General features: G+C 54.6%; 1 protein-coding gene across 1 annotated transcript in view; it reads right to left on the reverse strand.

The window, feature by feature from the left end:
* Positions 1–859: 859 nt before the first annotated feature.
* RBM19 (RNA binding motif protein 19) overlaps positions 860–8,273 on the reverse strand; it is a 73,925-nt gene continuing 66,511 nt past the window's right edge. Inside the window, exon 24 of the mRNA XM_009274022.1 lies at positions 860–1,260. The gene's annotated coding sequence lies outside the window, so the exon portion shown is untranslated. The remainder of the gene's footprint in view (positions 1,261–8,273) is intronic.

Genomic DNA, 8,273 nt, shown 5'->3' on the forward strand with positions numbered 1-8,273 from the left:
GTCAGACAGGGGTGTCCTGGATGTCCCCGAGCCACCGAGTCCATCACACACGGTCGCCTGCTGCAGCTGCCGGCGTGAAACTCGGCGCTTGGTCCTCAGCAGCACGAGGGCATCGCTCCTCCGAGTCCCGCTGATTTCCGTGGATGCTGTGGATGCTGATGCCGAGGGGGTCCCCAAGAAATCCCACCCCAAACCGCAGCCAAAACCCCAGGCCAGACCAACTGAAACGCTCAGCCCCGACAGAATCAGTGGCATTTTTTTAGATTCAGGCTCAAATTAACGTGAGAAAAACAATCCGGACACACAACCCGGAGAGATGCATCACCCCAGGAGGTCTGATGCCACAGGCAGATCTGACCACGGGGCTGCTCCTGGGGACATGAGGCAAGAGGCAGAGCTCGCCACGGCAGTGCAGAGATTTTTTTTTTTTTTTTTTAAAGGTATGCGGATCTCCAAAAGAAAAAAAAAAAAGAAGAAAAAAAAGGCCCTGTGTTTGCAGCCAACACGTGTAATCTGTTGCAGCCCTTGTCAGACAAAACAGTTTTGCCGTAAGACAGCGATTCCCAGAGGGGAAAGGGGCGAAGTGAAAATACTTTATCAGCTGCGTACATATGTAAAGCGGTACCCTGGTTGAAAAGCAAAGCCTCTTTCCCTTTGAAAGCCGGGAAGGGAAAGACGGGAGGCGATTGCCTGAGAGCGGGGACAGAAATGACACAGGCACAAAGCCGAACGCAGCAAACCCCAGGCCTCCCTCCTAAAATATGCTTATCTCCCTATCGGACCAAAATAACTACCTAGCTGTGGTGAATACGTATTAAACAAATCCAAACAAACCTGAGATGTGACTCAGTTTGGAAAACTCCTAAAATATACGCGTGGTTTTTAATGTACAGAAAGGATCATTTAATTCAGACATTGAAAGCAGGTTCTGCCAGAGTCCCTGGGGTCAGCAGGGGAGGTGTCCATCTCCCCAAGTTTCTGTGCCACCAGGTTGGGCGGTTTCTGAGCTGAGGGGAGTCACGTTCCTGCCCGGATTTAAGAGGAAAATCCTCGGGCAGGAGCCGCCAGCAGACAAGGGCTCTTCCTCCCGCTCCGAATTCAAGGTCTGTTTAAAAGGCTGGGATGGGAATACCAAGACCTGGACGCGTGGCATAAATCAGCCCTCGGGTTCACAGGACGAGTGGACTCCGCTGGCAACAAGTGTGCTGGCTGCCGAGTCCCCAGCGGAGGCTTCTCCCTCTCCATCCATCAGCGAGAGACCTGAGAAGATGGAAAAAAAAAATTCATGTCGCGTAGCAGCTCCCTGCCACCGCCGGTGAGACAGCGAGGGGGACTCGAGCACGCTGCTGCCAGGCTTTGGGGGGGGGGACACGAAGTGCCTGGCTCCATCCCGGGCACGGCCGGCTCCTCCAGCGGGATGGAGAGCCTGGGGAGGGGATGAGATGCCGGGGCGATTCCTGCGAATACAGATGCACACAAGCGGGAGGAAGGTAAGAAACGGGATGGGGGGAGGAAGAGGAGAAAAGAAAGGCGAGAAAGAGGAGAAGAAAGGGAAGGAGAAGAGGCGGCGGGGGGAGAGGGAAGGAGCACGCGTGCGTGCCCATCTGGGCGATGCATCACATTGAAATCGTCCCGCATTAAAAATTCACCAGCCAGTGAATTTTCAAGGGATTTGTAGTAATTAGATGACAAAATGCTGGCAAATCTCAGGCTTGCCAAAGATGTTACTCAGGGGTCAAAGACTCGACACTTTTGGCTGGGTAATTTGTAAGTGTCAATCACACTCAGCCATCAGAGAGAAAGGAGAGATCTAACGGCTGAATCCTAACGAAGTCCGAGGCTCCTGCCTGCCGCTGCCCCCACCGCCCCCCTCCCGCCTCCCGCAGCCGCGCTCGCTGCCGGGTGCACGGGGCTCCAGGCACAGCAGCTGAAACACGGAGTGGGGTGGGTTTGGGGTTTTTTTAATTTTTTCTCAACCTAAAAAAAAAAAAACCCCAAAAACTTCCCAGTTTTCATTTTTCAGCCCCGATTTCTGGTGGGAGGAGTGCCTGCTCTGGTTTGCAGCTGCCCGGGGGCGATGTGCCTGTCCCGTTTATCCTGCCGGGGGCTGGAGGGGGGCTAGGATGGTGAGCTGCGACCCCCCCCAGGGCGAGCCCCCCCGCAGCCCTGCATCACTTCTTCTGACATGTGCTTAAAATTGCTCCGGGGACAGTCCGTCCTCCTGTTTCCCGGGGTTTCCTTAGCTCAGGCTGACACACTGGGCTGGGTTCGGCCGAAAATGAAATTAAAACAGCTCCTGCCTGCAATCTGCCCGTTTCTGCCCCCCCATCGGGTGTTACGGAGCCTTCGGAGCCACCAGCACCACATCTCTGCCTGGCTCGGCTCTGTTGAAACAACCTGGGTTAATTTAGACACCGGTGGGATGCTCCCAGCCCCGGGGGGGGGCAGGGGCAGCGGGGGGGGGGGGCGGGGCAGCCCTCTGATCAGTCCAAAGGTTTTCTACTTTCTACTTCAGGAAATCAGACCACAAAATGCAAAATGCAGCTTCACCCAAAGAGCCGCGAGAGATCTCAATTAAAAGGTTTTCTACTTCATCAGCTTGGAAATCAGACCACAAAATGCAAAATCAAAGCTTTACCCAAAGTGCCACAAGAGATCTCGGTCCCGGCCATACACTAAGTCTCCGGCGTGGGGCTCAGGCAGGGCTCAGCTTTGCCGAGGCTCGGCAGGAGGGATGAGGCTGAGGTTAAGCCTGGGCTTTGCTGCCGGGTTTCTCGGGGCAGGGTGGACCCCGCAAAGGCAGGGTATGGCCCCATGGGGATGGCTGCCCGGAGGCCTAGTGCATGGCTGGGACAGAGATCTCTCGCGGCGCTTTGGGTGAAGCTTTATTTTGCATTTTGTGGTCTGATTTCTAAGCTGACGAAGTAGAAAACCTTTGGACTGATCAGAGGGCAGCACCCAAGCACTTCTCCAGCCCCATCAGCATCAGCGAGCCGGCTGCTAACACGGGCTACACTTAACTCCGAAAAGATTTTAGGTCACCAAATGCGGGAGAGGCAGGAGCACGCTTTCCTCTCCATCTCTCGTGGCTTATAAAGCTGTCCTCATTACACCTGCTAAATCCCACCTCCGGTTTTGGGCCGTGAGGGACGGTTTAAGCTGTAGGGAAGGGCCGGAGGGACACGGGGGGGGCAGCTCCGGCCACCAGCTCTGCAGTGCTGCAGCTGCTGGGGCATTGAAAGGATCCGTCATACCCAAAGGAAAAACACTCTGCACACCCCAAAACCATCTTCCAACACACTCAAATAAGCCAAGTCACAGGACAAAAAAAAAAAAGAAAAGAGGTTGGTTTGCTCCATGCCACCCAGCGTGCTAAATTTTGGGAGCGTCCTCAATCCAGTGGCACGGGGAGGGGAGAGGTGGTGAGGGGGAGCGGAAGGGCAGGAGGAAAATCGCCTTTGGCCAGGGTTGCTGCGGTTTATTTCGAATCCATTGCGATTCCGTGCTGTAGGACAGCGGGACTGTAATATCTGGTAACTCAGCCAAGCGGCAGCATGGTGCTCTCCAGCCATTGCGCTGCCCTATATAAGGGAGCTAAGGGGACCGTAAAAGTGGCTGTAGGTTTCTCCTCAATTTAAAAAGTCATTTAGCAGCTGCAAAACACCGCCTGGCAACAGCCGGCCCTCGGAGGGGCATCCTTCCTTCAGCTAATCAGCTGCATTTTGAGCTTCTATTCTGCGTATTTAAATAGCCCAAATCACAGACCGAGATCTGCAGAGGTGCTTTCCCATTTTTTTATTTATCTTAACTTCATCTAACATCATCTTAAGATGCTGCTAGAGGAACACTGGTTGGGAAGCAGCAGCTGATCTGCGGTAGGGAAGGACCCTGTGACCTCCCGAGCTCCCGTTGCTGCTGCTCCGTCCGGGAGCCGTTTCCCACGAGCAAGGGGGGCCCGTGGGGCAGCACCTCCTCCCCATCGGAGCCTGCTGCCGGCAGATGAAGACCGACAGCCCACCTCACCGCGCCTGAACGCAGCTCCTGCCGCTGCCTCGCTTGCTCTCGCAGGAGAAAATTAAACAGCAGACAAAGCAAAATCTGATTTTTAGTTGAGTGAAAATGAAGAAAACCTTTTTTCCCCCCACATCACCTCTCCTGACACATGCTACAGACATCCCTCTTGCTTTCCTACTCTTACTTTCCCCTTGATAGGCAGCACCGTGTGCAGCCGCTGTGCCGGCAGCTTTGCTAAGCCCTGAGCTGGGGACGTCACACGTGGGGACGCGATGACACCGGCTCCGTACCCTCTGGTCCACGTGGGCTGCAGGGCAGAAGTGCTGGCAGGACGACGCACAGGCCGGGCACGCTAATGCCCCTCAGCCCAGCACGGTCCCAGGGCTGGAAGAGAGAGCTGAGCCTAATTACGTGGCACTAATTACGGGCTGTGGAACGCAGGGATCCGTGCTCCTGCAGGTCCGAGCCTGGCCGCCGCTGCCCCGCGGCAGGGGAGGTCGGACGCCGTCCCTTCTCCGGTGTCCTTCCCCGTCACTGCTCTCCGGTTTCCCCACTCTCGGGCTGGCACCGCTTTCCGTATTTCACCGATTCAGGTCACACCGTGCACGCACCCGCCTCAGCCAACATCTGTTGATATTCTCTCTGCCTCCCTTCCTAGCTCCAGTTTGGGGTGAAAGCCTCCCTTATTAGCCAATTTGGATATCCATTTACTGTGAATTACTGAGCCTGATTATTATTCATGAATGGCTAAGTCTGAAATCTCAAGCCCTGCCATGCGATTTCTCTCCCTCTCCGATGCATATATTTAGGGAAAACAGGAGGCAGCGTGTCTCAGTCATACACAGCCGCGCTCCGGGGAAAGGAAAGCTGCACGCTGCCTCCTCGCTCTCCCGTTTTATTTCCCGGTGAGGAAGGTGGTGGTGGAAGCTGGAAGGTGGTGGTGCCGAACACTGGTCACGGTGCAACCTGGGGTAAGGTCCAGACGTGCCGTAATATTAAGGAGAAGCTCGTGCTCCCCAAATCCCGAGCAAATCTCCAGCCAGCATCCCAGCCAACCGTCCCCATGGGCGGCTGCAGCCCAGGGTGATGCCAGTTTGCTGCTGTCCCCTTCCACGATGGGGTCCGGCTACCGGGAGTCACCTTGGCTGGGGCTGAGCCCGGCTGATCCGTGGCAATCGGTTACCCAGCGGCAACTCGTCTGATCCCTTAGACACAGTCACAATATTTTAATGCTGGCTGCAGGGAAGGTAAAGGAGGTTTCCGTGCGAGGCGGGGAAACGATGGGGCAGCAGCAGAGGCATCCCTTGGCTAATCCTCCGGCAGGGGAGAAGCAAACGGGGTTTGCAATTGCAAAGGGCTGGTGAAAGGAGGAAGGGAGACAATTAGGAGCTGAAGAAAAAGCCCCGACTGCCGGTTAAAACAGGAGTTTGCAGCACACCTGCACACCCGGCAGGGAGCCGGGCTGCTCCCGGCAGGGATGCGGGAATGGGCACAGTGCACAGCTGCTTCCACCTGTAGGTCCGCACCGTGCTTTGCAAATGGGGAAACCGAGGCAGCGAGGGAAGGTCTCTGCAGGAGAGCATTGCTCCACCAGCAGCACGCCCGCCTTCGCACTGCTTCTTTCATCTCGAGGGAGCAGCAACCGAAGCACTGTTTTTTTTCAAGCCGAAACCTTTCCTGCGTGTTTCCTGCCACATCTTGCTCAGGAAGACAACTTCAAGCATGCACAGACACCGCACTTACTGCCTCTGCGAGCAGACAAGCAAAGCTGGTAGAGTTGCCAGGGAGAAGGGGATGGCTGCCAACGCCAACAGGCAGACAGAAAGGCTTGAGATCCCAGAGCTCCTGCCTGGAGCCAGCAGCTGGGCTGGAAAGCAGCAAGCACGACGCAGGGGGACGTGAGCTATTCCTGCAGCCCTGGCAAAGGGCCGGCGAATGGCATCTACGGTGCTTGCTGCGAAGAGGCAGGCTTGCTTGGCCCTTCAGCGCTTCCCAGAACCCCGCTCCGTGGGGCACACCTGGGAGGAAGACTTTGCAAAGGCAGGACGGGACTAAAAAGATGAGAAGAGCTGAAATTCATGATCCAATGCTGCAGCCAGGACCAGTGCAATGGTGATGAAAAGAAACCACGAGCTGCTGGGCAGAGGGACGGGGGCACGTTGTAAGCAGCAGCAATTCAAGCCCGCAGCTCGGAAAATCAGCAGCTCACAGAGCGGGATGCTACCTGCCTGTCCATGCCTGCGCCGAGTCCCCTGCCTCCTCCCGTGGGACAGTGAGAAAAACAACACAGATCGTGGTCGAGAGTTTTCCAAAGGCGATGAGTCACTTTGAGCAATCGAAGAGGGCACCGGCGCACAGCCTGGCTCTGAGAGCAGCGGGAAGCATCGCTCGGCAGAGACACGCAGCCCTGGCAGCGGAGGGACTTGCAGCGCCCAGCAAAACCGGGGCCCGTTGGATATTCTCCCCGCGTTGACTTGCTTGCTGTCCCCTTAAGTAGATAACAGCCCACACAGGCCTCTGGCAACAGGCAGCAATAAAGTACAGCTAGTTTTACATTAAAACCCGTTAACCCTCTAATTCAGTAAAAAGGCTGCATTTGAATAATATCCTAATCCAATTCCAGAGCCGCGCCGGGGAGAGGGATACGGCGGGTGCCCGCGGAACAGCCGCAGCCGTCATCCCCGCCGCCGTCCAGCCCTCCGGGGTCTCGCCCTGGATGAAGCCGTCACAACCTGGCAAGAGCCCACCCACCGGGGCAGCGGGCTTCAACCTGGGGTCTGCAGACCCCCCGGGGACCCTGCACCGTATCCCGGGGATTGCAGAAGACAGGACCGAGCGTAAACTACTGGTTTCAGTTCTCCGATGGGGAGAGCATGTGCTTTGCACGAGCCCAGAGACTCCCCAGAGCTCATCTGCCGGAGCCCGAAATAACCTGCGCAGCCCCCAGGACGGTTGTTACCTACAGCTCTTGCCCACAGAGCGATGGGTGACGAGCCGGCCAGGGGCAGAGGCTTGGAGCGGGCTGCTCATCCTCTCTGCCATCAGCACAGCCTGGATAAAACGCACCCACCCCGAAAAGGACACCCAGAGCAGACGAGCATCACACCCTAAAAGTGTCCAGATCTCCCCAGGGAGCACAGGGCGGCCGAGAGGTGACCGGCACGCACGGCGACACCAGCCCTGCGGTGTCAAGAGCCAGCAAAACGAGGGGGCCAGGGCTACAGCTCATCATAGCCTAATTACAACAATTAGTGTGCGATCATTTGTTATAGATACAACCTTTCTGAATGATAGTTACCGCTAAAAGAAACTATTATCACTCCCGAACAAAATAAGCGTATCGCGATGGTGTTCAGCTGCAGAAGTACCGCCGGGGTTAAGGACCGGTGGGAGGCTATTTCCCAGGTTTAACTACGTGGACAGTTAAGAGAGTTTGCATTATTGTATCATTAGGATTGTTTCAGATCGGGGGGAAAAAAAAAAAGGCAGCGGGGAGTGATGAATTTCCCGCAGACCTACTTAGGCATTCGTTTTAATTCAGGGTAATTAGCAGGTATATGCTCGTTTTCAGAAAATTCCTGTTAAACCCGCTGTAATTTTAGGGGTGCAATGTGTGGGATTCTCAATACGTAACAAAGAAGTCGAGTCTTTGCTTGCGGAGTAGGAATTAACTCAAACTGTTCTCCAGAGCTGCGATCAGCACTTTCATAATTAATGTACGGGCATATATATATCTGTATACACATACACAGCCCCCCCCGCACACATCAAACAGATTTCCTTGATACCAAATTGCCTGAAAAATTAACCAATGTCAAACTGCTCAACAAGATAAGTATCATTAAGGGAAAAAGAAAATCTTCATTATGTTTGAAGGTGCGGGGGAAAAAAAAAAACCCTCATGAATGTTTTCTAGCTTGTTTCCAGACCAGGAAATAACATGTTTTAAAACATATCAAAGGGTTAAATTAATTTTCATTAAAATTTAAATTTGAGAAGGCTCCCTCTCTTCTTTCCTCCCTCCTCCCCCTTTGAACGTTTGACTGGCAACCATTTCATATTTCAATCTCGGCAGAACAAATTGAATTAGATGTTGAAACCAAACTCTGCTCTGTTCTCTAAAGCCTACATGCTCTGCTTGCGCTAATCCTTTTCGTCGCCGCTGCAGACCTCAGAGACGCTCAGCAAGAAACCTGCCCCGCCACAAAAGACAATGAAGGGAGGGGGGGGGAGGGAAAAAAAACCCAGGAAAAAAAAAC

Source organism: Aptenodytes forsteri, unplaced genomic scaffold (assembly GCF_000699145.1).
Source record: "Aptenodytes forsteri isolate BGI_AS27 unplaced genomic scaffold, ASM69914v1 Scaffold415, whole genome shotgun sequence".
NCBI classification, from domain to species: domain Eukaryota; kingdom Metazoa; phylum Chordata; class Aves; order Sphenisciformes; family Spheniscidae; genus Aptenodytes; species Aptenodytes forsteri.